This window comes from Octopus bimaculoides, chromosome 11 (genome assembly GCF_001194135.2).
Source record: "Octopus bimaculoides isolate UCB-OBI-ISO-001 chromosome 11, ASM119413v2, whole genome shotgun sequence".
NCBI classification, from domain to species: domain Eukaryota; kingdom Metazoa; phylum Mollusca; class Cephalopoda; order Octopoda; family Octopodidae; genus Octopus; species Octopus bimaculoides.
This window is the reverse complement of record NC_068991.1, coordinates 42,876,331-42,886,596: the sequence shown is the minus strand read 5'-3', so window position 1 is coordinate 42,886,596 and position 10,266 is coordinate 42,876,331. Positions and strand designations below refer to the sequence as shown.

At 36.1% G+C, this 10,266-nt stretch overlaps 1 protein-coding gene across 1 annotated transcript in view; it reads right to left on the bottom strand.

Annotated features, from left to right (window-relative positions):
- Window positions 1-10,266, bottom strand: part of LOC106873164 (vasodilator-stimulated phosphoprotein) — a gene marked incomplete at its 3' end in the record, with an annotated part of 184,441 nt that overhangs the window by 172,981 nt on the left and 1,194 nt on the right. The window lies entirely within an intron of this gene.

The following is a 10,266-nucleotide window of genomic DNA, read 5'->3' as shown; positions in this document are numbered from 1 at the left end:
GTGGCCGTTTTTGTGCGGGTGACACATAGAAGCACCCACTACACTCTGAGTGGTTGGCGTTAGGAAGGGCATCCAGCTGTAGAAACGCTGCCAAATCAGACTGGAGCCTGGTGTTGCCATCCGGTTTCACCAGTCCTCAGTCAAATCGTCCAACCCATGCTAGCATGGAAAGCAGACGTTAAACGATGATGATGATGATGATGATACATATATATATATGTATACACATGTACTCATACATATATATATACCTATGTATACACACACACATTCATATATATATATATATATATATATATATATCATCAACATTTTAATGTTCACTTTTCTATATTTACATGGGTTGGATGGAATTTGTTGAAGTAAATTTTTTATGGCTAGATGCCCTTCGTGTCACCAACCCACATGCCTGCAAGTCATTTTTGTGCGTAACCAGACTTTCTTTTCACAGAAGATTCTAGATGGATTACGGACACTGCATGACAGTGGCACTTGCTTTACAACTATCATGCGAAGTCAAGGCAAGGAGCCAATAGCACACACCCACACATAATATATATATACACAGAATGAGGTTCTTTCAGTCATCCTCTACCACATCCATTCACAAGGCTTTGGATACAGTGGAAGACACTTGCCCAGGAAGCCATGTAGTGGAATTAAACCCAAAACCATTCACACTCACACATCACTTATCATCCATGTTCTGTTTTGTATGTACAGTATGGTTTGACAGCATCTTATGGGTCCAAGGATTGCATCATGCTTACTGTCTAGTTTGGCAAGGTTTCTATGACTGAATGCACTTCCTAATGTCAACCACATAACTGGATGTTTTTTTCCTATCAGCACTAGTGACATTATTATGCAGCTTGGAAGACTATGAAGCCAAAAAAAAAAAGTGGTTTTATGCCAGGATATGAGGGATTTAAGTATGAGTGGGAGGAGGCTAGAATAGAAGAGGTTTTCTGCAGTAATGAAGCAATCCTGTTACTCAGCTTTTAGAAAAGAGAGTGTGGTGATTGAGATGGAAGTGTGAAGAGAAAAAAAATAGTGGTAATGAATATTGTTGCTGGGCCCTCATGCTATGATACAAATAAAAGTGGGGACAGAAGAACCAGGAATATGAGTGGGCAGAGGTTGCAAGAGTGCATGAGTGAGAGATGGAGATTTGGAGAGGTGTGTGTGAATATAATGAATGAAGAAGCACAGGTGTTGCGATGTAGTTATGAATGATAGATAAGGTGAAGGTGTTGTCCAAAGATGCATGGGAGTGAAGAGCAGCAGAATAGTGAAGATGATACACACACAGGGAAAGGATGAGAGAGAGAGAGAGAGAGAGAGAGAGATGATGTGTGTCTGAGTAGGTTGCCAGAGTGTGGGTAGAAGAGACTTACACTGGTAGAAAAGTAGATAATCTGGTGGCTTAGCAGGAGGTAGGGTGGATGATCAAAATAAAATGTTGGTGGAGAAAACAGTATAAGAAAGGAGGATGGACATCAAGTGAAATAATTCTGGCTGGTGAGAAAGATCAGTGGAAAAGCAAGCACATGATGTGTAGAGGGGATATCATGGGGAAATTGGGTGAGAGGCCTAGTTGTGCATATACAGGGGTTGGGCAAAATAATGGAAACACCTTAAATTTTCAAACAAATTTATTTTAATATGGGGTAGGACTACTTTTGGCAGTAACTACAGCTTAAATTCTAAGAGGCATGGACTTGTATAAAGTTTGAATTGTTTCCAAAGGAATTTTTGTCCATTCTTCACTAAAACAGTCTCCAGTTCTTGTAGTGATGATGGTGGAGGATATCGACTCCTTACTAGTTTTTCTACATAAATGCTTAATAATATTGAGATCTGGGGACTGTGGTGGCCAGATAAGATGTTCAATTTCACTAGAGTGTTCCTTGTGCCATTCAGTAACAACTTTAGCTGTCTGAATTGGTGCATTATCATCCTGAAAGATTATGTTTCCCTCCGGAAACTGTTCCACAAACATACGATAAATTTGATCAGATAAAATGCTTAAATAGTCTTGACTATTAATTCTACCATGAAGGAAAACCATTGGGCTGGCGGATTTCCAAGATATAGCCCTTCAGATCATCACAGATCCTCCTCCATGTTTAACAGTTGGAAGAAGGCAGTGTGGGTCAAATGTTTCTTTTGGCTGTCTCCATACATATACTGGGCTGGTGGTCGGAAATAAGGTAAAGGATGACTTGTCCGATAAAATGACATTCTTCCACTGATCTGGCGACCAATTCTGTAAGTTTTTGCTCCACTCTAAATGGTTTGCAACGTTTGTTTTTGAAAGTAGTGGTTTCCTGATTGCAGCCCTCCCGTGAAATCCGGCTTTGTGCAACTCCCGGTGAACAGTTTTTGTGGAAACTGGGTTCTCGAGGTAGTCATTAAGCTCTGCAGTAATCTTGGGAGCTGTACTTTTGTGATCCTTTCTAACAATTCACGTAAGCGTCCAACGGTCCCTATCTGAAAGTTTTGGTTTTCTTCCAGAGTTTTGTTTTGACAAGGAGGTTTTTTCTGATTTCTCAAATGCTGTCATTACTTTCGAGACAGTACTTCTTGATACACTAAACATTTTGGCTGTTTTCATTACGCTAGCATCTGCCATAAGAGCACCAACGATTTGACCTCTTTGAAAGTCCAATAGATCTGTCATTTAATGAATTTTAATTACCTTTTCTGATGATATCTGAAAAGAAACAGCAATTTTAGCAAAACACTAATAATAAATCAAAAAACATAAAAATGAAGAAGCTTTTGACGGTTTTATAGATATTTGAAAATTATGATGCTATGATGCGAGGTGTTTCCATTATTTTGTCCAACCCCTGTACTTATAGAAGTTAGTTTTTGCCAATTTAGATGGGTCTCCTTGACAACTGTATATTGCCAAATATTCAAATCTCTTATCTCTGTAAAGTTCAAGGTCCTGGGATCAACCTTCACCACTTTGTTTCAAGTCTTCCTGAACCTCCCTCTGCTGCAAGCTCCATCCATTTTAAGTGAATGGCACTTCTTTATTCAGCTGTCCTCATTCTCACGCATCATATGTATACATCGTTACTGATATCTTTCTTGCATACTACATCTGATTTCTCTTACATCCAGTCTTTCTCTCAGCACATTTGTATGTTGTTCATGCACACATATTGCACATCTGAGGTAACATGCTCACTTCATTTCTTTCCACTCAAATACTCAGCATTCAAGGCTCACATCTCACTACCATACAACATTGCAGTTATAACACAAACACCACACAATCAGCCCTTGAATCTGGAAGAAGCCTTTGCTGCCAGTAGTTTTCTGAACCTTCTTTAACCTATTCTTACCCAGGGTGCTATACTTTCAGAGCAACCACCTCCACTGCTAATTAATCTTCTCAATCTCCTAAGTAACAAAAGCTATCAACTACTTGAAATGAAGCAATCAGATATTTGAGAGAGTTTATTTCCAGTATGCTCAAAGTATGTACTGTTCCAGTCCATGTATCATATATGAAGCTTCACAAAACTTATTCTGAAAACTATATCAACAACACTATGCAAACCACAAAATCAAGTAAGAACAGCTGTGAAATATGTGTGTGTGTGTAATTGATACTTTATTATAGTATAGATGCACACGCATGTAATGAATGAATGTATATGTGGTTGTCTCCCTAATGCTGAGTACATATACACTTGTGTGTGTGTGTTTACATATCAAGAATGCCCACTCAAAGAAGAGATTCATATTATATGGCCTGACTCTCCTTTTCAGGTGTAATTCTTGTCTGTCTTGACATATTTTGCACAGTCTTCCCTAGTTTACTATGTTTCCTTTATATAGTGTTTTCCCCACTACAATGTTTGCTATGTTATGGTATAATTAAAAGCCTGGCAGTGTAATTGTGTTTGCAGAGTTTCTCCATTACTGTTAGATGACACAATTCCCTGTAGCATGGCAACAAGCTTGACTAAATTAACCTTTCATTTTAAATAACTAGCACTTAAGATATTTTTCATCCACAAGTGCAATAAGACCACACCCCACATTAGCCTCTTCAGTTACACAAGAGCTTCCCAGATGTATCTTGTCATTCCCATCATCTATATATATATATAGGGATGGGTATATTACCATGTCTTGAAATTACAAATACATATATTAAACCACATTTGTCATATGGTATGTACAGCAATATTCTGCTACAGATAGCAAACAATTCACAAAGAAATAGTTATGTTTGTTCAGTGTATGTGTGCGAATACACAGACTTGTATACAGGTGATATTGTAAAAGTAAACTAGTCGTGAATAACAAAGATTTACAGGAAGAGTGTTTAATTTTGGCTTTCTGTAACATTAAGCAGATGAGAAAGAAAAATCTTTTCTTACACTGGTTAACTTCCTGCATCTAAGTTTCCTAGAAAAGCCTCATACTATTCTGAACAGTAGAAGTGAAATGCCTTTAGTACCTGTGGGTTGTGTGATCAAATCCAAATACAAACTGGAGATTCTGGTTATGCTTCTAGGAAAACATTTTATTTTGCATTAATAAACAAACTAGCAGATTATCCAAGTGGATAATCTTTTATTCGTTTCATGCCTTGAAAATGAAACTAAGCACTGGCCCTCAAAATATCCTTGGATCTTAAATATTTACATATTCCCAAAAGAATGCGACTTCAGGTAAGGTTAAATGATCAATCCACAGATACAAACATATTCAGCTTTTGAATCATGGCTGCATGTTAAAAATAAAGGGTTACTGATAAAGTGTACATACACACACACACATCCATTTTACAATATAGTTATAGACAATGAAGAAACTAAATTGCAGTGTCTTTTTGATTAATTTTTTAATACTATTTTCCTCTCTTTTACTTGTGTCAATCATTGGATTGCAGCCATGCTGGGGTCCTGCCTTGAAAGGTTTAGTTGAAAAATTTATTCAAGTATTTATCTTAAATCCGGTGCTTATTCTATCAGTCAATTTTTTCCAAACCATTAGGTTACTGGGGCATAAACAAACCAACAATGGCTACCAAGCTGTAAGGAGACAAACACAGTCATATCCAAATAAATATATATATATGTATGTATATATATATATACACACACACACACACACACACACACAAACAGGCTTCCATACAATTTTTATTGATCAGTTTCAACGCATGAGTTGGCCTGTGACATGCAGCAGAAGACACTTGCCCAAGGTGCCATGCAGTGAGACATAGTCCAAATCCACAGGATTGACAACCAAACCTCTTAATTACATAGCCAATGCCTGCGATAAGTTTGATCACATATTACTTATTAGTAAGGCATGAATTTTGTTTCAGACTTCAAAAACGTGACATCTAAATCAATGGTAAAATATAAACGGATTTAAAAACACACACTTCAGACTGATGTTAAGTGTGTAACAGCTGATGTTCACATCTATGAGAGTTTTATGCCAATTTGGACATTTGAATCTTGGACACATTTTAGAAGTACCATCCTATAACAAAATTGCATATATTTGTTTGTCAGTTAAGTAGACTGGAGGAAGCTCAGTTATGTGCCTTTCCCAGGCTTTTAACTACCTTCTATAATAAATCACAACCTGGTTCTGACTCCCAGTACATAATCATTTTCACTTCAATTATGTTGCCAAAGATATGAACTTCATTTCTCTTGTCTGAATTAAAAGGTCTGGTGCTAGCTGAAATCATTAGCCCCATTATTATATCAATAGTAACAGTAATAATGATGATAGTAATAATAATAATAATAATAATGAAATTTCAACAGTAGATGACATCTTAAGTACATGATACTTAAAAAATAAATAAAATGAAAAGTCAAAAATCTAATATCATTTGTCAAACTTCACATAAAACCTGACTGACTCATTATGCATGACACACTATATGCTACTATTTCTAGTCTTTTTTTCACTGTAGAGGAAAGAGGAACTGATAGAAACTAAACTGAGACGTGAAATTTAATATAAAAATCCTACACACACACACACACACACACGTAACTAAAATAGTAACAAAAAATTATACAAAATATTCCTGGCTGGCTTTTATGTCTTTTGCATGATTTTGTTCCTGTCTGTGTTTATAGCTTAGTATAACCCTCCCGCTTCTCTTAATACCATCCATTCTTTCTTCTCCACATGGTCACACAGTTTCAATAATAGTCGCGATGCAAGAGGCTGGTGACCATTTATTATCTAAGCTGAACTCTAGACAATGCCCAGCAGTAGTGACATAACCTCCAAGCACAACAGATTAGAAAGAGGAAAAGACAAATCCACATACACTCCCATCTATCTCCTTTCCCCCCCAAGAAGACGTTCGCTAGTCATCTGCTACATTAGCAACCATTTCAACGATATATATGATTACACAGACAAGGTTAAGTCGGTCTGTCGGTCACAATACATTACTGGTACTTTATCGACCCCAGTGGAATTCATCTCACAGAAAATTGAGCAATCTTTAATCATAAGTGATAGCCCTATCAAAAATGTTTCTTATAGCCATGAAGTTTGAGATTAACAGAAAAAAAAAAAAACACCGGAAAATTGAGACATTGTGACTCAAGAGAAATAAATCTAGTCAGGAATCGAAACAGAATAGTAGATTTGACTAGCCATGATCCTACTTCCATTCTATGGCGCTCGCCATAGTGATTATGATTTTCGAATATAAGCACGAGGCTTCAAAATTTGTGGAGAGAAATGAAAATACATGACATTCATGCCTTTCCTTTAGAAGGAATATCAACGTCTTAAATGAAAGGGCTACGACGAAGAATAGAATCTGTTAAGTAAAAATATAGCTTGTTTCCAGTAGAGAATAAAGTTAATTATTTTAAGGGAAGGAGTATAATTTGAGTCACTACATCAACTCTATTGTATTACTGGTAACTGATTTTGCCGACACCACCCTGCGGAAATAACGATTAACAATATGTGGCACACTTGTCATAGCATCATCCAAGGGAAATTAGACATCTTTAAAGCAATCGGCAGAGATATTTCCTGAAAGAATTTCACAAGGAACGAATGCGTCAACAGAAAGGAATTTACAGTGTAGTAGCAGCTTAATCAAGATTTCCAACATTTTTTCCTTGACATAAAGCATAACATTTTTTGAAGGGGAACTGGGAAGTTGAGGTGTTCAAGCTTTTATCAAATTTAACGCAAGAGAATTTTTTGTAAAATATGAAAAAAAAAAAGGGGGTGGGGGAGCAAAAATGAAAGGAGAAATAATTAATGGAAATCGAGTGACTTTTTCCTCAATTGAAGTTTCAAGAATTTAAATAGACAAAGACAAAAAGATAAATGTAGATAGCTTTAAAGAAAACAGTCGGGTTTGCGCATCACGTACTTGGGTATCGACACGCAACATTTTGTGAAGAGAGACAGGGAGTATTGTAAATTCTAAGGAATTTATAAATTCAGGTGAAACTGCAAGACCTGACTAGAAGTAGCTAAGGGAAGGAACGAGAACATGGGCGGGAGGGTAGAGCTGGGAAGGAACCATGCACAGTAAGGTTATGTTGGATATGATGATGATGACATTTTTCGGAAGAGGTGGGATTCGTATGTCTAAATACGGAAATTAAGAGTAACGCGTGATATTGACATAAAATAAATTAAACATACACACAGCTTGCGTATGATCACTGCGAACATCATGTTTAATGTGTGTAGTTTATAAAAACGACTTTTTAAAGTACGATTCTTCAGTAAAAAAAAAAAAAAGAACGTTGAAGGATGGCGAAGAGTATCAATAGCAGCAAGCTATCTGCTTCTATGTAAATGATTGTGTAGGTACATAAACTAACAGAGGTATTGTGTAGTTGTGAAAAATAGTCATTATCTCCCGACAATCGTCTTGTTCCTCGGCGAATCAATCCAACACAAGACGACAGATATGTTTTGCAAGGGTGCGGGTACTTGAGAACAAAATATTTTAATGTTCACTAATAAGTTGAACTAGTAGTAGGTAGGTAGAGGATAAATTTTTCATCGGTTTCTACTGGAGAAAGCAACAACAAACGAGAAGTCATCACCTCCACCCTACACACACTGCAACTCACCGAAACGTGAGAGGAAATGCATGTTGAGTTTACGCATAAAGTTAACAAGAAACCACGAAAAACACACTCAGATGTAAGTGTATGTATGTAGACATTCATACACTGATCATGTCTTGCATTCGTTGGGTTGCCGAAGTAATCAGAGCGGGGGCGGAGAAATAAAAGACTGCATTACATATGGAGCTTTTCACAGACATTTTGCACACACACACACACACACGTGTATGTATGTGTACATAGTTATGTGTGTGTGAACTTTAAATCCAAAATGCATCTGACAATCGAATATTCAATAATATCGTTTGACAATTAAAATCATAAAATTCGGGTGAAGAGGAGAGGGGGTGTCTTGAAACAGCGTACTTGGGGGTGGGAAAATGCTAAAAAATATTCTGAGTAGCACGAAATTGGGTGAACAAGCAGAAATATCCAATAACAGTGGAAGAACACTTGGAATACGGTTTCCTACAACTGAAATTTTCTATTAGCACATTTTGTTTTTAAGACTGAAATAAAATGTGTCAGTATACACCTGAGCATGTGTACTTGTCTTTATAGCTATGTGTACACATACAGTTGTCAATGTGTATTGATATACAGTAATTTATACACTAGTGTACTACACACACACATTGTATGCGTCTATACATATGCATGTATACACAAATATATAACTGTGTTGTAATATAAGAATCAAGCGCACACACATGTATATGCCACACACACACACACATATGTGTGTGTGTGTGTGTGTGCATGTAAAGGAAAATTGGTAAATATTATATTTAATAGACATAATCGGTCGCGCATATAGAAAAAGTACAGAAAAATAAAGGCATGGCAATGAGTAGATACATAAATGTCAAGATCAATTTAGTCGAGAACAGTTGAGTGCATACAAACTAATCTATTTAACTATACACAGAAAAACGTCTAGATAGATAACTGTCTATACCAAGAACAATGTTGTTGTGTGTAAACACACACAAAATACATATTATATATATATATACACACACACAAAGTATCTGGATAATTATTTAATGAATATTATTTAACTAAAAATGAAAAACAAAATGTATACAAAGCTCTGGCGGATTATTTAGCAGTGAGTGTATGTAGAAGCGCTAAACCTAACCAACTATATAAAATCCAGAGACAAACTGACTGCACAAAACTAGTGTATAGAGAGTTAAGCTTGACTTGCTTTATAACAATGTCTGAACTATACACCACAGTACGTCTGAATATACACATTTGAATGTATGTCGAAATACATCTGTTTATCTAGAAGGGGGTCACTCACAAGGAAAAAAAACCAATTCTTCTTCCTTAAACGTTCGTAATGACTCCTTAAAGAATCATAATATAGATTATACCACTGAATTGTCTAAAGGTGAGCAGAAATATTGGGAGAGAAAAAGGAGAAAAAAAAATACTGAAGAAAATCAAAAAGGAGATTAGGAAGGTAAAGATCACTTAAAAACCCAACTCTTAAAAGAAATCGATTCATAAATACATATACGCACACACACATATATACATACATATATATTTGACTATATAGACACACACGCAAACACACGTATAAAAATAGAGTTGTTGAGGTGGTCATGCCTTTCTCAATGGAAATTATTGTCCAACTGAAATGAAAGCAATACCAAAAACCAAAACACCGGGTCACGGACTCGGCGGCTGACAGAATGAAATTGCAATGATATCAAATGGAGGTGGGAAGGAGATCTGTTCAATTGGGGAGAGACAAAAGCTCTAGGTTATTATATATTCATATACGTATTTCTATACCAATGTGTATTATGTCTTTGGGAAGGTAAGGTTTCTAAATCCTTCAATTAAATGACAATATTTCCCCTTTTTATTAGCAGTAGAAGTAGTAAAACATAGAAAGCCTACCAAAGAGAAAAAATATATATATTTAAGAAAGAAAAAAATGATCATGATGTTAATTAACGTCAGTTCTAAAGTAAATACTGCGCCGGAGGTAGAATGATATAATAAGATTTCTGAAATTATAAAGGTGAGAAAGAGGGATGAAGGGTTGGAGAGCGGAAATATTAAACTGGGTGTGTGCATACACACACACACACACATATATATATATATATATATATATATATATATA